Genomic DNA, 14,992 nt, shown 5'->3' with positions numbered 1-14,992 from the left:
TAACCATTCCTCATAAGGCTTTGTTTCCAGGCCCTTGATCATCTTGGTCACCCTCCTCTGCACACGTTCCAGCTTGTCAATATCCTTCTTAAATTATGGTGCCTAGAACTGGACACAGTGTTCCAGGTGTGGTCTGACCAAGGCAGAATAGAGTGGGACTATTACTTTCCTAGGCATTTATTGATGGTAGCCTAGAATAGAATTTGGTTTTTTGCTGCTGCATCACACTGTTGACTCATGTTAAACCTCACCTGGAGATGCTGGGATTGAACCTGGGACCTTCTACAAGCAAGGTGGATGCTCTGATACTGAGCTGTTGTCCCACCCCTATATACCACTACCAGGTTGAGAGGGAGTGTCCCTCTGAATTACTGGTCACTGCAGAACAGCAGCAAGAGGGGGCAATTGGTTTGTGGGCCTTCCCATAGATATCTGGAAAACAGGATGCCCTTTGGTCTGGGTCCAGCAGGGCTTGTAACCCCAGCCACCTTGTCTCTCATACATGCATATAGGTATAGAGGGGGGTTGTTAAAGGTAAAGGTATCCCTGACCGTTAGGTCCAGTCGCGGACGACTCTGGGGTTGCGGCACTCATCTCGCTCTATAGGCCAAGGGAGCCGGTGTACAGCTTCCGGGTCATGTGGCCAGCAAGACTAAGCCACTTCTGGCGAACCAGAGCAGCGCACAGAAACGCCGTTTACCTTCCCGCCGGAGTGGTACCTATTTATCTACTTGCACTTCATGCTTTCAAACTGCTAGGTTGGCAGGAGTTGGGACCGACCAACAAGAGCTCACCCCGTTGCGGGGATTTAAACCGCTGACCTTCTGATGCTTTGATGGTGTTTCCTGCTTGGCAGGGGGTTGGACTGGATGGCCCTTGTGGTCTCTTCCAACTCTATGATTCTATGATTCTATGATAAGCAAGCCCTAGGCTCTGTGGTTTAACCCACAGTGCTACCCACATGTTAGAGGGTCAAATGGCAATTAAGTGCAGAACAAGCACCGTCTGTGACAATGCAAAGCCTGAGATAAGCCGACAACTTGAGATAATTCACAACAGTAATAAAGCAACCACCCTAGCAGTCTTATTGTCCTATTTAGGGCAAGTACAAGGCAAAGAACCCAAACACTAGAACAGCGTTTCCCAAACTCAGGTCTCCCATCTGTTTATGGACTACAACTCCCATCCTCCCTAGCTAGCAGGGCCAATGATCGGGGATGATGGGAACTGTAGTCCCAAAACAGCTGGAGACCCAAGTTTGGGAAACACTGCACTAGAAGATGATTGTTTATTTATTTAAAGTAATTCGTGCAATAATTAAAATAAGGATGCCAACCCACCTGCCCCTCCACCCAGGGAGCTGGAGGCAGTCTGTAGGAAGGAATTGCAGCTTATGGCATATAGGCACATCCCATTTTGTCTCCGATTAGCAGGTTTCTGTCTTGTTCACAAAAGCCTGCCATCCCTGTTTGCCCAGAAGCACCAGCAGGCGAAAAGAGCTACATACACAACTGGAGAAGCCTCTCACATTTAAGTTCCATTTGCTGTCAGAAGCACTGTCTGTCTCCCAACTTCAGAAAAGCCTAGCCAGGCAGACTTTTAATCCAAGCCTTTAGCCTTGTGATAAGGAGCCTGGTCTCCACCAGTGATTTCACTCTTCTTCCATTATTGAGTAGGCAAAGAAGGGATGTGTGTGTTTGTATTTGGGGAGGTGGGAGTGGCAGGGGGGTAGTCTGTTAGATGTGCACCACCACAGGCAGGTAGCACAAAAAGTCAGACCGTTGAGAGCCGTTTAATCCTTAGGCAGGAAGATAAAAAGTTGGCTTAGACAGTATGATACTGTGCAGATATCAGACTGGAAGGTTTAGCGCCGTCTGTTCTTTATAAAGAATCTGCGAGGGAGATACTCCAGAAAAAAGGGGGAAAGCCACAAGTGACAATGAACAGAATGAAAGGAGCAGATGACTTTCTTACTCAAAAAAAACCCCTTACAACAAAGGGAACATCACAAATACAGGATTCCTTCACATCTCTTGACTTCTTGCTTCCATTTGATTTACAATTAAGACCAGTATGCTATTCTGGAAAGAAGTTAAAGGGGTCTAGAATTTGGCAGGAGTCCAGGGTGGATAAAACAGCGCCTGTCCTGTTTGGGATCTGAAGCACTGAACCCCTTAAAGTTAGAGCCACGTAGTAAACATGCTCAGAAGAGGGAAGATGCGGAGACCACAGATGCTTTAAGGAAACAATGGCCATGGCCATTCCAAATTCAAAACAGCAACGCTCACTTTTGATGTTTTGGTGCACAAATCGAACAGAGAATTCTGGTTTTCTTAAAAGAAGGTGACAACTCATGATCTCCAGGACAAGCCTATTGTTGGTTACCACTGGCCAAACCTGCCAGTCAGGACTGGTCATATCTTCCTTTTGGTAGGGAAATTGCTGGCTCAGAAGAGCCAGGAAATACCTGGAAAGTCCTTGAGTGCTATGAAAGGGAAAAACCATCAGGGTAGGAGGCATATTCCTCCCCTCTCCAACCACTATGGATGATGATCAGATGCCCTCCAGATCATAGAATCATATAGAATCATAGAGTTGGAAGAGACCACAAGGGCCATCCAGTCCGACCCCCTGCCAAGCAGGAAACACCATCAAAGCGTTCTTGACATATGGCTGTCAAGCCTCTGCTTAAAGACCTCCAAAGAAGGAGACCCCACCACACTCCTTGGCAGCAAATTCCACTTGCTATGGATGATGATCAGATGCCCTCCAGATCTTGCTGGCCTAGAATTTCCATCAGCCCCAGCCAAACATGTCCAATAACCAAGGATGATGGGAGTTGGTGTTGGCACCTGTCTGTCTCAAGAGACAATGGAGTGCGCCTCCATTGGTGAAGTCAAACAGCTGCATTAGCAGCACCAAAGGGACCTTCCACTGTGCACAAAGTGTGTGTGGAGGTCCTGGGCTCCTCAGACAACAACCCTCTCTCAGCCTCTTTGATGTGGTCCAAAGAAAGCAGAGCAATACATCTGGTCTGCAGGAGTTGCTGAAAGGAGGCGTACAAGGCGCCATCCAACCGTCTTAGGGTCTCCACTCTTTCCTTGGTACATATACAAACGGAACCTCCAGCATCTTCTAAACGCGAGAGCTTAAGTAACATGCAAAACACTTCTCAGTATCATCTCATGTTTCAAACGATGCTACCTTCCTACCTACTGCTGTATTTCCAGCCTGCAAATGTGATGAATCAGCTAGATTTCAGCTCCACACCACTCTCTCCAGCATAAGGTCAGTATGACTTCTTCCCCAATTTGAGATTATTAATTATTTTGGACAGATCTCTAAAATGCTGAAGTAGTTACTTTTCCCTGCTGTGTACTAGAGTATTCCATCTGCCTTCATGCTGAGAGCGCTGAAAATTAGCCTAATCACATTTCACATGGATGTTCTTTAGTATTATTAGTCATCTGAAGTAGACTTTGTAAAACATACAAAGTAGTAAAGGCGGTGGGATAGCATTATGCTATTGGATATTCTAAGTACTCAGAGTAACAAGACCTCCTGGTCAAGATCACATGAAGCATTGTGTTAGGCACAGTATTCTCGTAACCGAATAACGTAGATATCTTTTAGATATAATAAACATGTAAGAGTGCCATCACACATCCCTTCCTCACCACCTGCTGCATTGAAGGATCTGTAACGCTTCATCACAATCCTGGATTTGCATGAAGTCCAGGTAGGGGGAGTGCTTAAATCAATGGGAGAGTTTGTTCACACAATATATTTCACTTCTGGTACCATGTGTTGTTTTCAGTATGAAGTTCCAGATCCGAAGAAGTCATTTAAAACAGGCATTTTATTAACAAGCTAACATCCATATACTTTGGCCACCTCATGAGAAGAGAAGACTCCCTAGAAAAGACCCTGATGTTGGGAAAGATGGAGAGCACAAGGAGAAGGGGACGACAGAGGACGAGATGGTTGGACAGTGTTCTCGAAGCTACGAACATGAGTCTGACCAAACTGCGGGAGGCAGTGGAAGACAGGAGTGCCTGGCATGCTATGGTCCATGGGGTCACGAAGAGTCGGACACGACTAAACGACTAAACAACAACAACAACAACATCCACATACATACAACATCCATCAACTGCACTTAACCTTATTAGAGAACACACTATAGAGATTTTTTATTAAAAAAAACAAGGACCCTTTACTGTCCCTCTCCTCCCCCTCGGTCTCATTCTCAGGTTGGACTTTGGAAGACTGAAGCAGAGCACAGAGTCAGACCTGCATGAAGCTAAATGAAGAGGCTAACGTAATGCACAATTTGCAATGGATACCTTGCTAAAGAAGAGATTTACTGTTGTTTAGTCTCTTCATTTAGCAGCAAATTACTTCTTTAGCAAGGTCTCAATTTGTGCATTATGTTAATTTCTGAACCTCGTCTTCTTTAACTAGGCATCAGAACTGCAAAACCCAGATCACAAATGTGCAGAAACTCCTCCGCACAGAGGGTTGCTATGTCATTAATAATACATCTTGCAAGCTTTCTGCCTAAGTTTCCCCACCAAGTTCAAGGTTCTGTGTCAAGATTGCACTCTGGAAAGCAGAAACAAGCAACACCACAAGCTTCCTCTGTCCCATTTAACTTGAAAGCTCTGCTTTACAGCAAGGGAGAAGTAACATTCTTCAATGACAAAGCAATCATCTTCGTTAGCACGCGAGTGCAACCACAACACACACACCACAAACCGCAAACCATTTCTACTCAGCACCATCATGGGTAGCCCAAGATGAATGTCCTCCTGTTGGAATACAACTCCCATCAGCCCTGACCATTAGCCATGCTGTGCTACATGCAGGAGATCCAGGTGTAGTGGTTAAGAGCAGTAGATTCGTAATCTGGGGAACCGGGTTCGCATCTCCGCTTCTCCACATGCAGCTGCTGGGTAACCTTGAGCTAGTCACACTTCTCTGAAGTTTCTCAGCCCCACTCACCTCACAGAGTGTTTGTTGTGGGAGAGGAAGGGAAAGGAGAATGTTAGCCGCTTTGAGACTCCTTAGGGTAGTGATAAAGCGGGATATCACATCCAAACTACTCTTCTTCTTCTTCCTCTTCCTCTTCCTCTTCCTCTTCCTCCTCTTCCTCTTCTTCTTCTTCTACACCCCCCAACTCCTGGCTGAAACTCAGTCAGAACAGTCTGCTGCTGCAAATCAGAGCAGACAATACCAACCTGGATGGATGGATGGGTGAACCATAGTATGACCTTCTTGTGTTTGGACAGGAGATATATATATGCAGAACAAGTGCCATGAGAGAGACAGCATTTGTCAATGCATGTGAAGCACAGTGACTCTCTGTCATGGTACACATATGAATAGTTTAGAACTGAATGTTTACACTTCCTAAAAACACAAGAGCCGCCATACTGCACCAGACCAAAGACCCATCTAGTCCAGAATCCCATTCTCACAGCGGGCGACAAGATGTCTATTGAGAAGCCTGTCAACAAGACCTGAGTGCAATAGTCACTGTGATTTGCACCCAACACTTGATTCCTCTGAAGGTGTCAGCTACCTAAATAAACTTTCTGATCTGTGTAGACCATGCACTAACACACACAGTTGACTTGTTGTGTGATTCTGTATGACTATTTCCCACAAGCTTGAACTCTTGGGAGGGAAGGACTGGGAGCCCACCTTACCATTCCAGAAAGTCCCACTCAACACTCTAGGACCTGCGTTCAAATAAATGTGTTTTTAGGACTGCAATGCCAGTTGTCAAAGTCAGTACCAAGAAACACAGTTAAGTAGGTATTTTTAACAGCAGCTTTCTCAGCTGGCTGTGGAGAATATGTGACACGGCAAAAACACAGGGCCTTTTAAGACTCAAAACTTCTTTCACAAACTGAGTTTGTGCTGTCGGGCACCAGCACGGAAAGGGGTTGTATCTCCATCCATCCGTGAAGAAGTGAAATACAGACACAAACACACATACGCACAAATCATTGGAGGCCCCAACTATGATCAAATACAACCAGACATCTTCCATATGTGAAATCTCTTAAGTACAGTTATTAGGTCATGAAGCAAGCCCATTAATGTGGTCAACTGTTATTAAATAACTATGCAAATGTACTAGGGTGAGTTGCAAGGGAGACACACGGGAGTTGAGGAACGCCTGGTAAGTCATATCTTCGGTTTGTCACTGTGAATGACTAGGAAGAGTTTACTTTAGTTCTCCACATGCCATTACAATCACAGGGCTACAGGAGAACCGACACTACAGCAGTGTTTCCCAACCTTGTGCCTCCAGCTGTTTTCGGGCTACAATTCCCATCATTCCTGACCACTGGTTTTGCTAGCTAGGGATGATGGGAGTTGTAGTCCAAAAACAGCTTGTAGGTTAAACTGCCTATCACTGTGGCTTATTTTCAGGGTATGGCTTATTTTCGGAGTATGGCATATTTTCGGGGTATGGCTTATTTTCTGAGAAACACAGTAGGATGCCTATTGGGTCACATGCAAGTTATCCACTTTCCCTTAACTTTGTTTTGTTTTTTGTCTCATGATTGAGCTTTTCTATTTCAGACTGCAGGTGGGAGTTGGGGTTTACATTCTCTGAAGACTTCTCCAGATTTAATCAGTTTCTAACTCTTCCCTATATGTATAAAAACTACCACACCAAGGCAACACCCAGCCTGGAAGAATTATCCCCGGTGGCAATTCTCAACATGTAGGAAAATATGTTACGCGAGTCAGTGTTTCTTAAACACGCAAAAAAGATCCTCACCTGCAGAAGGACAAGCTCAACATGACCATTGTGCTGAACTTGTTGTATGTCAGCCCACTAATGCCTGGGTTATTTGCACTCCCAGTTTCAGTTGGCAGGTGCAATAAGAAGAATCTAACGAGGGAAATGTCACTTTCCAAGTTTTGCATCACCGAGTCTCTTCTAGCTACCAAAGACTGAGAAAGCGAAAGGGCTCGGGGGCAAGGGAAGAACTTGGCTTTAAGGAAGTGGAGCCAAATCCATCTCTTTTGAGTCTTGTTGAACAGACGCACGGCAGAAACTAGTTCACAAGCTTGAATTGGGGGACCTTGCGCTTGTTTTGCTTTTAAGCAGCCATCCAAGCTTAAAGGACTCGGGAGACATCTTTGTGAACCTGGCCTAGAAACTACCTGCAACTGGGCAAAACGGTTTGAGAAAGTGCATTTAACATTTTTCATAGGACGCATTGGCTTTCAGACCTTCTAAGTGCCCCTATTTTCTAGGGACAGTCCTGGATTTACAGAAGCCATCCCGGTTTCTGATTTGATCCCGGAATATCCCACTTCTCTTTTGGACGTCCCTATTTTTATTGGAGAAACGTTGGAGGGTATTGAGTTATGCAAACCCTGAGCCAAGGAGCTTTGGGCCTACTCTGCTGGTAGGGCTGCGAACATTGCCAGTCTGAAACCCTGGGTAGCTGCTGCCAGTCAGTGCAGGCAATTCTGAGCTAGATGGAGCACTACTCTGATTCTGTATAACACAGCTGCTTATGTTCCTTTGTAAGATTGCCTACTATCATTCCCTTTTCACACAAAAGATGCACAGGTAAACAATGCTTATGAATGGAAGCCAGGTCATTCAATGGTTCATATGTCGAATTCAAAATCCACACAATCTTTCTGCAATGCGCTGAATTGGATTTCTAGGTTTCAAGGTCAGCTTCCCTTGCTTTAGTTTTGAATGTGGTGCCTTTTATTAGTTTTGTCTGCTCTTTTTTCCTCTTAAGCTTACAGCACTGCATAGCAAGCCTTGTCGAGTGATGTATCTTAATGACACACTGAACTACATTTTACCCATGAAAAAGGCTGCCAGATGTTTCATGCTGTCCGATTTTATTAGGTCGCTGCACAAAGAAGAGTAAAAGGTAATTCCTTTTAAAAACAAAAACACAACCACTAACCCATTTTCAATTTGGTAACATATTTCCTCCCCAGATTCTAGTACAATGCAGTAGAGTTGACAATATTGATTACAATTAAAAATAACAATAATGCCAGGAGGAATTAAAGACAAGCTTTCGAGATCGGAAATTTCTGCTCAGTGATATTTACGACAGCATCAGAAATCTTTTCTAAGTGTAGATAAACCAGGAACTAAGGGACTGGTGTTAAAAAAAAAAGAACCATGCTTGGATGGTGCTCACCCTCCCCTATAATCTCATGTGCCATAAATGTTGGAACTCCATGTGGAATCTGTTATTTGGATTCTCAACAATCTCAACATTCATTTACAAACAAAAGGGGTTGGGATGGAGCAGGTTTTTGGCCTTGATGTCTACAGAGACAAGTATGAATAGGGTTGCCAGACTCAATAGAGGACAAGACTTCTGTGCCTTTAATTGCCCTGCTCTCTTTTGGGTCTGGAAACCTTAAAGAGAAACCAGCAGATGTATGTATGACTCAAAAATTCAGAGTAGAACATTTCTGCTATGCATTCTGATCTACTATCATAACTCCTAATCATGAGCCCCTCCCCACCCCCCAGCCTGCATCTTCTCCACCCATAGTCTTCCCATTTCTCCCATGGAGGAGCAGGAGGGGAATCTCAGCTACTACATTGGGGAGGGAATCTCAATGCACATTGGGCTGCTATTATTATAAGGAAGAAAATGTACACACATACCATTGGCTTGCAGCGTTTCTTTCGCACCTACAATTTGGTTGCAGCAGACGGACGTTGTAAACCTTTGGCGTCAAATATAAGCTGCTCTGGAATCTGCTTCAGTCACTTTCTTCCCTATATGAGTTTCAAGCCTACTTTGCCTTTCTCCCAAAACAGCATGCAACAATTTGTAAAACAAATTATTTTTGCATCAATATTTATAACAGAGGGGGAAACCATACCTGTACAGGACTGCAGACTCTAGATAAGAGCAACAACCAAAAGCACAAATTAGCAGCTAACAATGAATACTTTCATAAAGCAGCACTTCAGTGGGTTCAAGAAATGCTGTCCTTGACAATAATAAATTCTCTAATTACCCAAATAGAAGCTGCACGATTTGGGTCATCCTGTCGTTCTTCTTGTTTCTAGAGATTTGTGGCTTTGGGAATTCTTGAGCAATGTGCAGTTCCACAAAAGCCAAGAGGTCCATCTATGACTAACTGTGAGTTAATGAAAAGAGGGCTTGGGGGCATAGTAGACGGGGCTGCTACACCAGGCAAAGCCAATAGGGTGCCATCCAAATGTGGTTGGACTCCAACTCCCAACAGTCCCAGCCCCCATGGCCCATGATCAGGGATGATGGGAGCTGTGGTTCAGCAGTAGGTCAGAATCTACCACTAAAGTAGAACTGCCAACACTCAACCATTCACAAGAGATTACAGTGGTACCTTGGTTCTCAAACAACTTGGAACCCAAACACTGCAAACACAGTAGTAAGTGTTCCCTTTTGCGAACTTTTTTCGGAAGTTGAATGTGTTCCATTTTGAGTGTTACACTTCCAATCTGAGTGCCACACATCCGTTTTGAGTGTTACGCTGAGGTCTGTCTGTTCTTGCTATTTATTCTGCGTTTTTGTGGCTCTTTTTTGTTTTAGGTTTTTTGTGACCGTGAGGAACCCAGTTCAGCTACTGATTGATTGATTGTGTGACTGCAGCACATTGTTTATTGCTTTCATTTTATGGATCAATGGTCTCATTACATAGTAAAATTCATGTTAAATTGCTGTTTTAGGGGTTGTTTTTAAAAGTCTGGAACAGATTGGTTTTGGAACCGACTAAGTTTGAGAACCAAGGTACTACTGTACAAGCAACTAATTTTTAAATAGATTCTATGCACTCTTCCAGATGCTAATCAGGGGCAGAATCATAGAATTGTAAAGCTGGGAGGGACCACAAGGGTCCTCTAACTTGCAGCACAAGAATCTTTTGCCAAAAGTGGGGCTTGAAACTACAACCAAGAGTTTAAGAGTCTCATTTTAAGAATTATCGGGACAGAAGTTCCAAACTAGATGATTAGGTTGTTTATGATTGTAACAACAACAGCTAGGATCCTCTATGCACAAAAAAGGAAGGAAGCAGCTCCCACCAAAGAAGAATGGATAAGTAAACTGATGCACTATGCAGAATTGGCAAAGTTAAGAGATAAAATAAGAGAACCTAACGGTAATTGTTTTGTGGAAGAATGGAAGCCTTTTTTCCGACTAAAGAACTACTACAGCAGGCACGTCCAAAAGGTAGATTGTAGACGTCTGTAGATCACTGGCTCCCCCAAAGAAGCTCAACAAGTTTGGCTCCCCTAAAAAAAAGCTCAAAACCTTTGCCCTGCACATCCCAAAAATGAGGCTTTCCTCCTTCCTTAAAAAAGCTCAGCAACTTTGACCTGAACCCCCAAAAAGGGGGTAGATCACTGCCAATTTTTAACTCTGAGTAGATCGCAGTCTCTTGGAAGTTGGCCACCCCTGTACTATAGCATGATGAATTCACAAACAGGATTTGAACTATGAGCAACAGAAGGAATTAGAGATTATTGTATTGTTGTTAGTGTATAAGAGAGAGAAAATAAGGTGCAGCAAAGAAGGAGAAATTAAAAAACGCCAAGGAAAATAGAGTTGGGAGTCGACAAAACAAAAGAAATATCTGTTACGTATTGGAGTGTGCCTCTCAAACTTTTGAAAACAAAATAAATTATAACTGAAAAAGGGAAGTTTCCATACACTCATCCAGACTACATAATCAGGGAAGAGTGTCTGATCAGCCTCCCAAGATCACAGCACAGGAGTGAAGGCTTTCTCTGCTATTTCTACCTGGTATGGGAATAGCTCCCAAGCGAAGACCAGCTCTCCTCTAGGGAGAAAATTAAAAGAGAGAAACCCAAGAAACTCTTGCCCAAAAGAGACAGACAATTGGACATGAGCCTGACATCAGAACTATCAATGTTCAGAAAGCATCGGGAGAGGACTTCAGTCTCTCAGGACACTCTGCTGCTGACCTGATTCTGTAACAAAAGGTTCCAAAGGGAGACTTCAGAGCAAAATTGCTGAACTGGAACTTATCCTCAAGTTTCATTCTATTCATTTAGTTCTTGATAGGATCTTCTCTCCCACTCCAGGTGTCAAATTAGCATAGCAAAGGTAGGAAGATTGCATTATCTAAAATCCCCGCACTGCTCGCATCTTGTATGTGTTTGAGTTTTGCATGTAAGTGTCACAGGCCTACTTGCATTTCATGACCTTTAGGCTTCAGTGATTTGATTTTCTCCTCCCTGTGCCACACTCTGTATTTTTCGATAAAGGGCGCTGAGGCCAGATAGAGATACTTCTCTGCCAACTAACGATACCAGTTCACACATTTGATAAAGAGGCTCTTTGCCACAATATAGCTGCTGGTCTTTAAAAAGCCACACAACATCCATACCGAAGTCCATAAATAATAATAATAATAATAATAATAATAATAATAATAATAATTATTATTATTATTATTATTACAGGGAAGAAGGCCTTCTCGGTAGTGGCACCTGCCTCTTGGAATGCCCTCTAGTCAGATGTCAAAGAGATGACTAATTATACGACCTTCCATAGACATCTGAAGGCAGCCATTTATCAGGAAGCTTTTACTGTCTGGTGTGTCTAGTGTTCTTTTGTTGGAAGCTGCCCAAAGTGGCTGGAGCAACCCAGGCAGGAAGTGTACAAATTATTATTATTATTATTATTATTATTATTATTATTATAGCACATGGCTTTCCCCAAAGAATCCTGATAGTGTGTTAAGGAGGAAGGAAATTGAGTTCTGTGAGGAGCAAACCACAGGCCCCTGAACTCTTTGGGGGAAGCCTTGAGTTTGAAATGTATGATGTGCCCGAATTGTCACTTTCCCAAGAACCCAAACTTTGATCCATCCTCAAACACCATCTCCACAGAGCCTCCTCTTGCAAATGATACCTTTAGGGGCAATTGTGGAACTAATGTTTATTTACTGCATCAATATTACTTTAAAAGTCGAATATAGAACTGAGAAGCCCGGTCTGCAAAACACGTCCTGTTAAAGGCCTGGGTGGTGAACAAAAAGTTATTCAGCTGGTGTAGAAAAGTCCATGGGTTGTAGCCAGTGCTGATCCTGCTCATGAGAAGACCCACTGAAATTATTAGGCATGGCTAAGTTACATGCTTCCATTTCAGTGGGTCTATTCTGAGTAAAATTTCACTGGCTAGGACCCCAGGAAGGCAGCGCCAGGTGAACCATTCTGGGAAGGCTATACTGTACTCTGACAGTATTCTGCACTTCTCATAACCCCCCTCCTCAGCTGTTGGGAAATCAGCCTACAGAACTTTTTAATAGAATCACAGAATTGTAGAGTTGGGAAGGGACCCCCAGAGTCATCTAGTCCAACCCCTTACAGTACATGAATCTCTAACAAAGCATCCATTTTAAACCAAGAAATCAACTGAAAATAGAATAAAAGCAATGACTATCTCGGCGCGGGGCTGTTTCAGAAACAAAATAATCTACGCCAATTAAAATAACCTATGCAAATGAACCCAGAGCAAGGATCTCTACCTGGGAAAGGCTGCCATTTACATGCCTCGCTCCTCTAGAAGGCGCTCCGCCGTGGTGTCCAGCCCAGGGAACGCAACCGCTTCCACACGTGCAAACGAGCCAGCAACTTTTCCAAAGCCTAGCCGGCTCTGAGCAGAGAGGAGGCCGCTCGGCTTCTCGCGGAGCAAGTCAGCTCCTCCTGCACCCCACCCACCCATTCCTTTGCGGTCCGGTTCTCTTGACAAACCTCAGCAGCTGAAGTTCTCTGCTGGGCGACCTCGTGGTTTTCCTCGGCTGGGCGGGGAGCCGAAGGGACGGGCCCTGGACCGGGAGGCGCCCAGCCCTCCAGAACTTTTAACCAGCCTGGGCTGGGGCAGTTTCCCCTCCCAACACCTGCTGCTTGCTCAACATCTAACCCAGAGCCTCCCTAACTTTTGGGGGCCGCCAACCCCCTCCCTTCCGCTCCATGGTTCCATAACCACCTCCCCAGTGCCTGCTACCCTAACACAAACCATTATTCAGTACAGTGGTTTACACGAACCACTAAGGAAGGTGGTGACACAACGAAATTCTAAACAGTAGCAAGTCATTGCACATTTATTCAAAATCCAGTTAAATCTTTTTGGATTAATTCATTCAACAAAACTGGTGGCCCGGCGAGAGCAGCTTCTAACCGTCATTTGCACCTCCAGCGATATACACCCGCCCGCCCCCTTGTCTCTTACTAGCGGTATCGCCCACCTTGGAAACCACGGATCTAGCTTGCTGAAGAGCTCTGGTGGGCTCGCAAGCTTCCTCGCAATTTTGGGGCAGTGGGTTGGTCCTAATCAAAGTATTATTGCCTTGCCCAACTGTGGATTGGGGTGGGGGGGAGTTCCTTACTGGCCAAGGCGGGTTCCTTTGCTCTTCACATTTCTCCAGCTAGTCCTCCTTCTGGGGAAGAAAATCACATGCATACAAGCGGAGGGGAGCCCAAACCAGCCATTCCTATAAACCGCCTTGATTTGGGAAGCACATCTGGAATTAGAGAATCCCTCAAGGGGGATGCCTGGGACAGTCTTCGAAAAATAGTAGACTCGGGGTGTTGACCTGGATGTCAGCTGATAAGAACTCGAAGAGTATTTTGTTTAAATAATAATGAATGGGAGAGCAGACTTAGTGCAGCCTCCGCTCCCCCAACAGTGGAAAAAGATGACTTAGGCACAACTTCCCCCCCCCCACGCTTACACATGTAGGCATGAAACACGCCCCTCTTCGGAAAGCAAAGGGGCAAAACCCAAACAGGGGGCGGAGTGGGAAGAGATGGAGGAGTCGCTTTCCAGCTTGCATTTACTTTGAGGGTGTATCGTTAGGGTCTCTTCCCCCCTTCCGCCCGCCCGTCCGCCCAGGCTGCCCTCCTTGCCCCACCCGTCCCGTCCTCCTCCTGAGCTCCCCAGGCAGAGCCGCCTCGACACCCAGTCCAGAACCCCACATGTAACCACCACAAACGTTTTCACAGTCCCCCGTTCTTCCCCGTCCCTTCAAGCCCCAGCCCTGTCCGCCCTCTCACCTGCCGCCGCCGCTGCTACCGGTGGTGGTCCAGGGGCAGCCTGTGATTCTGGCAGTTCAAAGTAGGGAGGTGAAAGGCGGGGTTTTGTGGGGTGTGTTTTTTTCCCCCAAGCAAAGATCCGAGTCCTCCCGCTAGTGTTGTTCTCAATTTAGCTGCACCGCTTGCAACCATTGGGGGAAGAACCGTGGAAACCGCCCGCCTCCCTTCTCTGCGATAGGCGGAACGGTTGGGAGGAGAAGCTCTGATTCGTAGCTCCAAGAGCCAGCCCCCCCTCACTCCCTCGCCGAGCTTTGCTTTTTTGGTAAGGGGATGAGGGGCGGGGGAGGAAACCCCGCTCTTCCCCTTCTCCTCTTTGCATCTAGCGTTCATTCAAAGATGAGGAACGCCCCGCCCACTTCGTTTGCATGGGGGCGGAGCCCTTCCGAGGCGGAGGAGGGAGAGGAGTCCCCATTGGCTGGGGGCGTTCCCCTCCGAGTGACGCGTCAGGGCCGGTGTTCCCCCGCCGCCGCTGCGCTCTGTACCCTCTGAATGAATATATGAATGAAAGATGAGTGGCTGCATCACACTTAATCTGAAAGTCTCCTCCGAGGTTGCAGAGAGGGAAAGGCGACAGAGATTTCCTCACTCTCCCTTGCTGCTGGAAAGTTGCGGAGCAGGGAGTGTGGAGATTGTGAGACTCCCTCTCCGGGAGGCCGCGTCTGTTCCCCCCGACGTGACAGCTGCTTCACCACCAAGGCAAAGCGCCAAGAAACTGTGAAGAGAGACGTGGACTTTTCTCTCTCATTTTTCCCCTCCTCAAAAAATAAAATAAAAAAATGCAACATGCAAGCCCAGCGGGATCAAGCTGTGAACAGCTTAGGGCTTTAATTCCATCACTTAGTATGCAGGGAATAATTGATGGCACTC

General features: G+C 45.6%; 1 protein-coding gene across 4 annotated transcripts in view; it reads right to left on the bottom strand.

Moving 5' to 3' along the window:
* PDZD2 (PDZ domain containing 2) overlaps positions 1-14,410 on the bottom strand; it is a 257,816-nt gene extending 243,406 nt beyond the window's left edge. For 2 of the 4 annotated variants that reach the window (XM_060280336.1, XM_060280338.1), the window contains exon 1: positions 14,087-14,410. The gene's annotated coding sequence lies outside the window, so the exon portion shown is untranslated. Of the gene's footprint in view, positions 1-12,558; positions 12,914-14,086 lie in introns of those variants that run through there. The other 2 variants (XM_060280333.1, XM_060280335.1) reach the window with 2 other exon arrangements.
* Between the last annotated feature and the right edge of the window lie 582 nt (positions 14,411-14,992).

The sequence above is a fragment of the Zootoca vivipara genome, chromosome 11 (assembly GCF_963506605.1).
Source record: "Zootoca vivipara chromosome 11, rZooViv1.1, whole genome shotgun sequence".
Classification (NCBI taxonomy): Eukaryota; Metazoa; Chordata; class Lepidosauria; order Squamata; family Lacertidae; genus Zootoca; species Zootoca vivipara.
The sequence above is the reverse complement of the archived record's forward strand: the minus strand, read 5'-3'. Positions and strand labels throughout refer to the sequence as shown.